Source organism: Urocampus carinirostris, chromosome 1 (assembly GCF_059441175.1).
Source record: "Urocampus carinirostris isolate Australia breed hairy pipefish chromosome 1, RoL_Ucar_1.0, whole genome shotgun sequence".
NCBI lineage: Eukaryota > Metazoa > Chordata > Actinopteri > Syngnathiformes > Syngnathidae > Urocampus > Urocampus carinirostris.
In genome coordinates this window covers 53,927,891-53,938,101 of record NC_142349.1, presented here as the reverse complement: position 1 = coordinate 53,938,101, position 10,211 = coordinate 53,927,891, and the positions used below count along the sequence as shown (strand labels likewise).

Sequence of the window (10,211 nt, the reverse complement as noted above, 5' to 3'; positions counted from 1 at the left end):
TCCTTTGTATTGTCATTCTTTGTAACAATGTACACAGAACAAAATTTCGATACACCTGACCCGTTGTAGCGAGCCGATGCAGCCGCAGCCAACAGAGGGCGCCGCCATTTTACCAATATTATAAGTCTTAGGTATGACTCGGCTGAGGCGCGAACCAGCGACCTCCCAGTCTACTACTGAAAGATAAGTTTTGCTATTTGTATTTTCTACTTTCCTAAACAAGAACATTTAAAAAATCAAATACATCCATGATCTTCCGCTCATCTAGGTTTAGGTTGCGGGGGCAGCAGCCTCAGCAGGGAAGCCCAGACCTCCTTGTCCCAAGTGATCTCGTCCAGGTCATCCAACTGGATCCCGAGGCCTTCCAACGCCAGTCAGGGGATATAGTCTCTCCTGGTCGTCCCCGAGGCCTCCTGCCGGTAGGACATACCCGGAACACCTCCCTAGGGAAGCATCCAGAAGGCATCTTTATCAGATGCCAGTGTCATGATTGCTGATTCAGGGCACCTGTGACTGCCCAATTGGCGCCAACAGCCCTGAGAGCTGAATAATTCAGAGACTCCCTTTAAACCCCTGTCTTTCAAGAGGAAGCCGTCAGACCGTTTGCAAACCTATGCTCCCAGTTCAGCAAGCTCATACCTTCTGACATTTTCCTGCCCTGTTTACTGCCTGATACCTGTTGCCGACCTCTTTTCTGAACTCGATACTGCCCTTGCTCTCCCGTCCCGGCTAGTGACCAGTATCCCTGCTGCCTACGATTATCCTCGCTCGACACGGAAGTGCCACTTCCGCGTTCCAGCCACCAGCTACCCGTGAGCGTCGATCATCGGATCGTGGAAGCAAGCACTGCTCTCTCTCTTTAGCAATAAAACTGGGTAAACGAACGCTACTGGGTCCTGTCTCCGTTTCTGGCTTGTGACAGCCAGAACCACCTCAGCTGGCTCCTCTCCACATGGCGAAGAGGTTCTTCTCACAGATGACCAGGCTTCACTACTTATCTCAATGGGAGGAAACTAATTTGTAATCCCTTGTATCCAGGATCTTGTTGTTGTTGCTGTCATGGAGTTTTTTGACAAATTTTAACATATTACCTATTATTTTCTTTTATTGATGTTCACTGGGTTTCTCATTTTCCTCGTGCGGAGGTTTTGAGTTTTTCCTTGCCCGCATGTTGGTTTAAAATCAAGTGATGGTGTAATTGTAACCTGTGCAGTCATTTGAGACATTTTGTGATTAAGGGCTATACAAATAAATCTGACTTGACATGTTCTTTCGGTCATGACCCACAGTTCATTACCATAAGGCTAGGAACGTAGCTCGACCAGTAAATTAAGAGCTTTGCCTTTCGGCATAGCTCCTTCTCCACCATGACGAACCGGTACAGGGTCTGCATGATGACAGACGCTGCACCAATCCATCTGTCGATGTCCTCTTCCATCCTACACTCACTTGTGAACAAGACTTTGAGATACTTGAACTCCTACACTTGGGGCAGGATATCATCCTGACCCAGAAAGAGCATGCTACCTTTTTCCGGTTGAGAACCATGGTTTTGGACTTGGAGGTGCTCATCTTCATTCCTGCCACTTCACACTGAGAGCTGAAGATCATGGCTTGAGGAAGCCAACAGCACCGCATTGTTTGCAAAAAGCAGAGATGCAATGCCGAGGCCCTCATACCGGACCCCTTCAATGCCAATGCTAAGAAATTCTGTCCATAAAAGTTATGAACAGAAATGGTTACAAAGGGCATCATTGACAGAGTTCAACTCCCACTGAAAACCAATACAACTTACTCCTGGCGACGTGGACGAAACTTTGGCACTCGTCATACAGGAACCGCACAGCCCGGATAAGACTGTCCAGTGCCCCATCATCCCAAAGCACCCACTACAGGGCTTCCTAAGGAACACAGTCAAATGCCTTCTCCAAGTCTCTCCAAGTAGACCGGATAGGCAAACTCCCAAGCACCCTCGAGGACCATGCAGCGGGTGTCGAGCTGGTCCACTGTTCCACGACCCGGACAAAAACCACACTGCTCCACCTGTAATCCGAGTTTCGACTTCCTGACGGACCCTCTCTTCTAATAGTCCCGATCAGACCGGGAGGTTGAAAAGTGTGATTTTCCTGTAGTTGGAACACACTCTCCAGTCCCCCATCTTGAAAACAATGTGAAAATTGTAAAAGATTACAATATTGTATATTAAACATCATTCATATCAATATTCCTTTATGATTTGTTAACAGCAATCTTATAAAACAGTGGTTCCCAAAGTGGGTGGTACCGCCTCATGGGGGCAGTGGAAAGATCTGGGGGGACGGTGAGGAAGAATAGGGTGGTAGGGGGACAGAAGGTGGGCGGTAGGTCGGCGGTAGGGGGCAATAGGCAGGCGGTAGGTGGGCGGCAGTCCGAAGTCTAAGTCCGAAGTTTAAACATAGTGCGGTTATGAAACCGCAAAGCTCTGCGTTTTTTTTCAAGGTTTTGTAGTGAGTGATGTGAGTTTTGGCCAACCACAATTGCTACTGTTCGAGTTTTAAAAGCGCCGACCAATCAGAGGCAAGTTTTAATAATAGCAGAAGCCAATAAACGTGATTCAAAGTTTGCAAGCACCACACCATGCTACACCCACCGTGTGAGCTCATTGAATGTCATGACGGACTCCGTAAACTCAGTCCCAGAGTCAACAAATGAGAAGGAAACGAAGCTTGCACCAAAGTCGGGCGGTACATCACTTGTTTGGACCTAGGAATACACTGAGGAGCCAATCGGGCACCAACCTGCAAAAGTTTGGAAACCATTGTTTGAAAACAACACACCTGATTTGAATCTTTCTTTTATATATGTTTTCTACTTTACTTTACATTTTTAGTATTGTTGTGTTTCTATCTTATTTTTACTTTTTGTAACTGTCTGGGTGGAAACGTATGGAGAGTTATTGGTGCCTCCAGGCTGTACTTGCCCAAGACATACCACAGGAAATGGTACCACTATGACCGGTGTGGTTAAGGGATCCAACCAACTACCCGACCAACCGGATCAAAAACCAGCAACAGAAATCAGGACTCAGATACTCGATTAGGAATATTTTTGCGTATTTGAGTTGCTTAAAAGGCTCAAAAAGATCAAATCTAAAGATAGTAAAAGATGATCTGAGGTGAGCCAATCACGTGACCGTACTGCCTTTTGTCTCGGGATAAATCTTCCTTGTCTTTCGGCTACAATCTTAATTGATCGCTCTCTGCGTATATCTGATTAAATATGATAATTAGACCTCAGAGTTGACTTGCAAAGTTTCTCTGAGCCTCCATTAAAGTTTTTTGTGTAATAGATCATTTCTGATCATCATTAAAAAGAAAACATTCAATTTGACACCTTTTGTGTGTTTCTTTCACCATTAGATGGCACAAAATTTTACACACAGTCACTTTAAACAGTCCTTTAAATATTTGTTCTTTTTATTTTTTTCTAATTATAATGAAGATATGCTGTATTTTCTGTTTTTTTATATTTTGAAGAAAATCTATATTATTTTGGTTCTAGAATATATGTTTTTATTGTGACAATGGCTACAAGTTGTTTTTTCCTCTTTTTTGTCAATTATGAAGAAAAATATCTCTGACGTGACTCAGCTGTGCCCGCTCATTTGGCGCCAACCGCCGCGGGTTCTGATTGGCTCCCTGTCACTATTTGAAATCAGTCGTGTCAATCACCTGTTGTCAGTTCGTCTGTGATCCTCAGTGTATACTAGGCAAGCCTTTTTCGACCCTGATTCCCACCTGTCCCGTTTTTGCTCCCGTCTGTCTCTGGCTACAACCCGTTTAGATCCTGACCACATCTGCTCTCTCCCCCTTTTTGTTCCAGACTACGTTTACTTTCTCGTTCTTGCTTACGACTTGTTTCCGACCTTGACCACGTCTTGCTCTCCCAGTCCGACCAGTTTCCCCCCCCTGACACCGCCATCACTCGCTACGGAAGATCCACTTCCGTGTTCGGATCACAATCCGAGTACGAGAGCGATTTTCTTCCTGCGCCCAGCGAACACCGTATCGTGGGCGCAGCCCTTCCTCTTTCTTTTAATAAAACTTGTGATTGATGTCACGAAAATGGGTCCTGTTTCCGTCCTGGTCCTGACAATCTCATCTTGTTTGGGTTCTGAAATATATGGTTTTATTGTGAAGATAGCCACTAGCTGTGTTTCCTCCCCTTTTTGTTGGTAAAAAATTATGTCTTCTTATTTTTGCTGTTGTTTGTGTTTGTTCCTTTTTTAATCATGAAAAAAATATATCGTACTGTTTACGCATCTGTCTCCTCCTCATCTCTCCTGACACGTCCTTTGATATGAAAGGGACACTGCGGGATACAAACAACAGCAACAAAAGTCACTGACATTACAATCTCTTCAACACACTTCTATTCTATAGCTTATGAATGACCTATATTTCCTGTTAATGATAACTGTATATTATTTGTTCTTGCAACTTCCATTGTAGCCTGGTCATCCTGGAAGAGGGATTACCTCATGTGCGGTCCCTTCTCAAGGTTTCTTCATTTTTCTCATGTTGAGGTTTTCGAGTTTTTCCTTACCCTCATGTCGGTTTTAAATCAGGGGATGGTGTAATAATAGTCTATTTTCTGTACAGCCCTTTGAGACTTCTTGTGATTGAGGGCTGTACAAATAAACATGACTTGACTTGACTTGGCTTGAAGATGACCACAAACCGCACATCCTCTCCTTTTTACATTTTGATGAAAAAAAATCTTCCTATTTTGGTTCTAAAGAAGTTGTTTTACAGTGAAGATGGGAACAAGTAGTGTTTACTCCTTATCTAATGATGAAGAACACGTCTATCTTTTCGCTTTGGTTATAAAATAAATGCTTTTATTGTGAAAGGTGGCCACAAATTAAGTCAAGTCATGTTTATTTGTATAGCTCTTAATTACAAAAAGTCTCAAACGGCTGTACTGACCAAAAGGGTTTAGCTTTGTTCCTCCCTTTTTAACAATGCAAAACATATATATCTTATGATTTGTTTCTAGAAGATGTTCTTTTCTTGTGATTTTAGGGTTCTGTTGGTAGGATACAAAATCATGCATGGACTTGCTCCTTCATATCTTTCAGATTTGATTTCCCCCTAAGTCCCGGTCCGTAGCCTTCGCTCTGAAAATGCTGGTCTACTAATGATCCCAAGAGCCAAGAAGAGATACGCAGGTTTGAGAGCGTTCTCCATTCAGGCCCCGGTGCTGTGGAATGCTCTTCCCCCTGAGATTTGAGCTGCAACCTCAGTGGAAATGTTTAAATACAAGCTTAAAACACACTTCTATTCTATAGCATATGGATAACCTATATTTCATGTTGGCAATATCTGCGTATTATTATTTGTTATTGCAACATCCATTGCAGCCTGGTCATCCTGGAAGTGGGATTACCTCATGTGCAGTCCCTTCTCAAGGTTTCTTCATTTTCCTCATGTTGAGGTTTTCCTTGCCCTCATGTAGGTTTTAGATCAGGGGATGGCGTAATAATAATCTGTGGTTTGCAATAATCTTTGGTCTGTGCAGCTCTTTGAGACTCTTCGTGATTAAGGGCTATACAAAGAAACATGACTCGACTTAAAGAACGACACAAGTTGTGTATCCTCCTTTTTTAAATTTGAAGAAGACATATATTCTTTGTTTGTTTTTTAAAGACATACTTTGATGCTGGGTTTCCTCCATTTTTTTATTATGAAAAAAATATTCTCCTTTTTGGTTCTTAAATAAAACCATTTTTATTGTAAAGGTGGCAACAAGCCGCATTTTTTTTTTTTTTACTATAATATTTGCTTTTAATGTGTAGGTAACCACAAGCCGTGGTTCGACCATTTATTTACTCATGAGGAAAAGTAATCTTGTTTAGGTTCTCAAATACAGTGTATACCTTTATTGTGAAGGTGGCCAAGAGCCGGGGTTTCTCCTATTTTTGTAACAATGAAAAAAATAGATCTTCTTGTTTTGGTTTTGAAGTACACATATTTTCATTGTGAATATGGCGAAAAAGAAGGAGCTTTAATTACACAAATTATCTTTTTTTTAATTATGAAAGAAGCATACATGAATATAATTTTGTTTTGCTTCCTTAATATATAGTTTTACTGTGACGGTGGGTGCAAGCCCTGTTTCCGACTTTTTGTAATTATAAAAAAAGAAATATCTTTTTTTTTGTTCAAACGGGTGTACTTCTTTAAGTCACCACAAGCTTGATTCCCTTGTTTTTTGAATAGTGACGAATTTTGGTTCGAGAATATGAGCTTGCTTTTATTGTGAAAGTGACCATAAGCCATGTTTCCTCTCCTTTTAAAATGACGATATCAATATATTTTCATATTGTTTCTAAACTGTAAGCTGTGTTTCCTCTTCTTTTTAAAAAAATGATGACACACACTCCCTTTGTTGATTAAATACGAAGAAATATATCTGCCTATTTTCAGTCGAGAATCCATGCTTTTATTTTCAAGGTAGTCACGCACCGCGTTTCCTTCGTTCGCCTGACTATCGCTAGCTTTATAGCTCGTCTCGGCTCCTCCAACAAACAAGCCGAAAGAGAGCGCTTTTCTTTCCTTTTTTTTCGTCACCCGTCAGCAGCCTCACGCGTGGACGCCCAACATGGCCGCGTAACGCTTTGTCGTCTGTTCACGTCGAGGCGTCAAGTGAGTTCACATTTAATGTCATATTTTCATTTATTTTTAATTTTCATTCAACATCGAATTGAGCATCACTGCGGCGCTTGACGTGCGATGCTAGCTGCAGGCTAGCTGGGTCATCCTGGGAATACTTTTCACAATAAAACCTTGACGCTGTGTGTTTTTTTTATAATTGTATTGTAATATGGAAGGATGAATATGTTTTATGTTATTGATTTTTTCTATTCAAGTCTAGTCGCATATTTGTTTACCCCCAAAACACGACTTGAGAATTTTTGCTTGGTAGTCGACTTGCTACCGCTTCCATGATGCTTCGTTGTTGTTATTCTTGGTTTAAGTCACGCTAAACTGTAAATAACATTAATATCACAGCCAAAACGTTTCATAAAACGTTAAAAAAAAAAATCGTGGGGAAAAATATTCAAATGTTCTGTTTGGTACGACGCTTAACGGTGAACGTCGACCTTCCGCTCCGATGATTCTTTGTTGATATTATTATTGCTTTAAGATATCAACACGTCGTAAATTTCATTTATACTACGACCGAATATTAAATATAACACTAAAAATTCACTTTGTGTTAAAAAAAATACTCAAATATTCTGATTTGGACGCCTCTGAATGGTCAACATTGAAAATACACCGTATTCCTAACGGAGTTCGACGATGACTGAGACGGAACCTCTATTTAATTGAATCGTTTTTTTCACCTTCTTGTTGTCTTCATTTTAAGGAGCATTTTACACAGAATTGTGAATAAAACCAACATTTTATTTTCTTCTATTGTTGGGACCAATCGAGGAAAAGCTATACCATTTAAAGTGAAATCTAACGTAGTTTAGGGGATAGCCCACACACCACCCCCGGGTATCGATAATACAGTAGCGGGTCATTTTGACCCAAAGGCAAAAGGACGGATTAATAACAATTGAAATTATTTTTATTACATGTAAATATGGATGAAAACACTCTGGTGGGATTTTCGAACGAGTCTCTTACTTTGAAGGGACCGTGCCCTTTCCTTTTTTTGCTCGTAATTCCGAGGTGTTTTGTCCATAGCGGCACTGCGGTGTTTTTTTTCCTTTTTTTTCCTGTCGTCATTGAACGCAGCATCTGTTGTCCCCCATCCCCTTGTCCCCTCCCTGAGTGATGCTCATCATCTTTGTGCTGCTGTTGTTATTTTTCTTGCACAACAAATGATACGACCGATGGATGCCCTTGACGGGGGACGGGGGCGATGTAGGCGGGGGGGACGTAAAACGGGGGGAGGAGGGGCGTATTTGTCATCCCTCCAGGATAGGGACATCCAAATCGAGGAAGGTCCAGTCCAAGAGAGGAACCTTTTTCCCCCGAGGGCATTTCCTTAATTCTATTCTATTGGTGGATAAAACTGGAAGGCTTCACAATGCTAGCGATTGCGATGTGACTTTTGAAGGCCCAGTGTGTATTATATTGCGTACCCTAGTGGTGACCAAATACTTAGTTAATTTAAATAAAACACAATTGATTCAGATGATAAGCCAAAATACATGTTCAGGGATCCCGCAACTGCCAGTGTCGTCGGGGTACAAATTCCTGTGGTGTGTTTTGCGCATGTACAGCCTGCAATACCTCTCCTGAGCAGTAGCTCAGGAGTTTAGAGCGCTCGTCTTGGGATCAAGAGATCGCACTTTGAATCCCGGCTCCTCCGTGTTACATGTCGAAGTGTCCTTGGGTAAGACACTGAACCCCTAATGCCCCCACTAAGCAGGTTAGTGCCTTACATGGCTGCACGGCCGCTATTGGTAAATGTGAAGCACATTGTAAAGCGCTTTGGGAAGTCTTTATTGACTTGAAAAGCGCTATATAAATGCATATAATTTCATTTCCAGGCTATTTTATTTTGACCTGGCTTGCTTACCCACATGAACCAGAGCAAAGCAGAAGAAGACTCCTGATCTGACTTGGGTACAGCACCTTCAATACCTGGTTGCTGTTGTTTTTTTCAGTGTAAAGCATTATCTCGCTCTTCAGAGATGTCCCAGACCTCGGCCTAGATCCTTAATCACAATTAAGTTTATGAGAATAATTTAGGTACTTGGGGGCTGGGTTTGTGGTCCTTGTACTAGATTATAAACATGATTTTTTTTTTTATAAGACATGTAATTGTATTTCAGAAGTTAAAGAAGCAATGTTTGGCAACTATGTTACTTATACGGAAGCCTGAATGACTATTTTATGAAGCTTACTTGTCTCAGTGCCATTTTTTTCACAAAACAGCCACTTAACGCACACAACTAAGCCCCAAATATGATGTTTGCCATACATTTGTCGCTCTTTCTTCACAGTTTCCTTTTCTAGCCATTCTTGTTAGCCACTTGGCTGCAGGCCATTGCAGCTATTGTTATCGTTGGCTGGTACTGCTTTGTCCTTCAGTGTCCCTCGCCCCTCACGGCTGAGTTTCGTGATTCAGGCAACTGGCACTTGTCATCGCTGACTTTTTTTGTCCACTGTTTCTACGCTCAATGATGAGACGAGGCATGTTAGCTTGGACAGGTATTTACTCCTGTGAGAGACACAGGTCAACATATTGTACAATGACAAGCATTGGCGTACACACTGCACATGCACCATAAAAATATGCCATTTTTGGTAGTACTTATGGTATTAGCCACATAACATCACTGTTATGTTTTACAGCTCCAGGCTATGACTCTCGACTAGCCTTTTGTTATTTTTAAATGCTCCTGCTTTGTTCTTCAGTGTCACTTGCCTTTCACTGCTGCTCAAGCAAGGGAACGTTGCTGTGTCATGTAATTCAGGCATCTGGTGCATTTTTCTCCACTGTTTCCTTCTCTAGCATCTCATGCCAGCCACTCTGCGGCAGGCTATATGTCACTGCTATTGTTAGTGTTGTGTGCTGCTGCTTTGTCCTTCAGTGTCACTCCCCTTCCTAAACTGGGACCCGTGTTTCAGGCATCTGTCTCTCATTATGTTTGACTTTTTTCTCTCCACTGTTTCCTTCTTTAGTAATTTTAGCTACTTGGCTGCTAATGCTCACTGCCAGCCACTATTGTTTTTGTTAACGGCTCCTTCTTTGTCCTTTGGTGTCACTTTCCTTCCATAGCTGCTCATTCAATAAAATTCACTTAGTTGCGCAATTTAAGTCAAGTCACAATCAGGCACCTTTGACTTTTTCCCTCTGTTTCCTGCTCTAGTCACTCATGGTGCTGTTTTTCTGTGATTCAGGGTCCCAATTTTGGCTCTTGCAATGTTTTACCGGCATCTTTTTTTCTAGCTTTTTCTGCTAGTCGCTGAAGTTAGCCCTTTTTGATCATTCCAGTGTTTGGCTCTTTTCAGCCGCTCTGTGTGTATCAAACTTGTTCTGTCTTTTGTTGCAAGAAAATCTGGAAATGGGGTTGAGAATTTTGCAGATCAGTATCCTTCAAGCTTAGGTAGTCTGTCTTCTTCAAATGCACATGCTTCAAATCAATTCTAAGCTAAGACCTCTAGTGGTGAATTATTACCCGCTGTCACTTTAGCCTTGCAAAA

General features: G+C 41.8%; 1 protein-coding gene across 1 annotated transcript in view; it reads left to right on the top strand.

Annotated features, from left to right (window-relative positions):
* Window positions 1-6,517: 6,517 nt before the first annotated feature.
* LOC148376245 (solute carrier organic anion transporter family member 5A1-like) overlaps window positions 6,518-10,211 on the top strand; it is a 28,408-nt gene continuing 24,714 nt past the window's right edge. The window contains exon 1 of the mRNA XM_088345179.1: window positions 6,518-6,686. The gene's annotated coding sequence lies outside the window, so the exon portion shown is untranslated. The remainder of the gene's footprint in view (window positions 6,687-10,211) is intronic.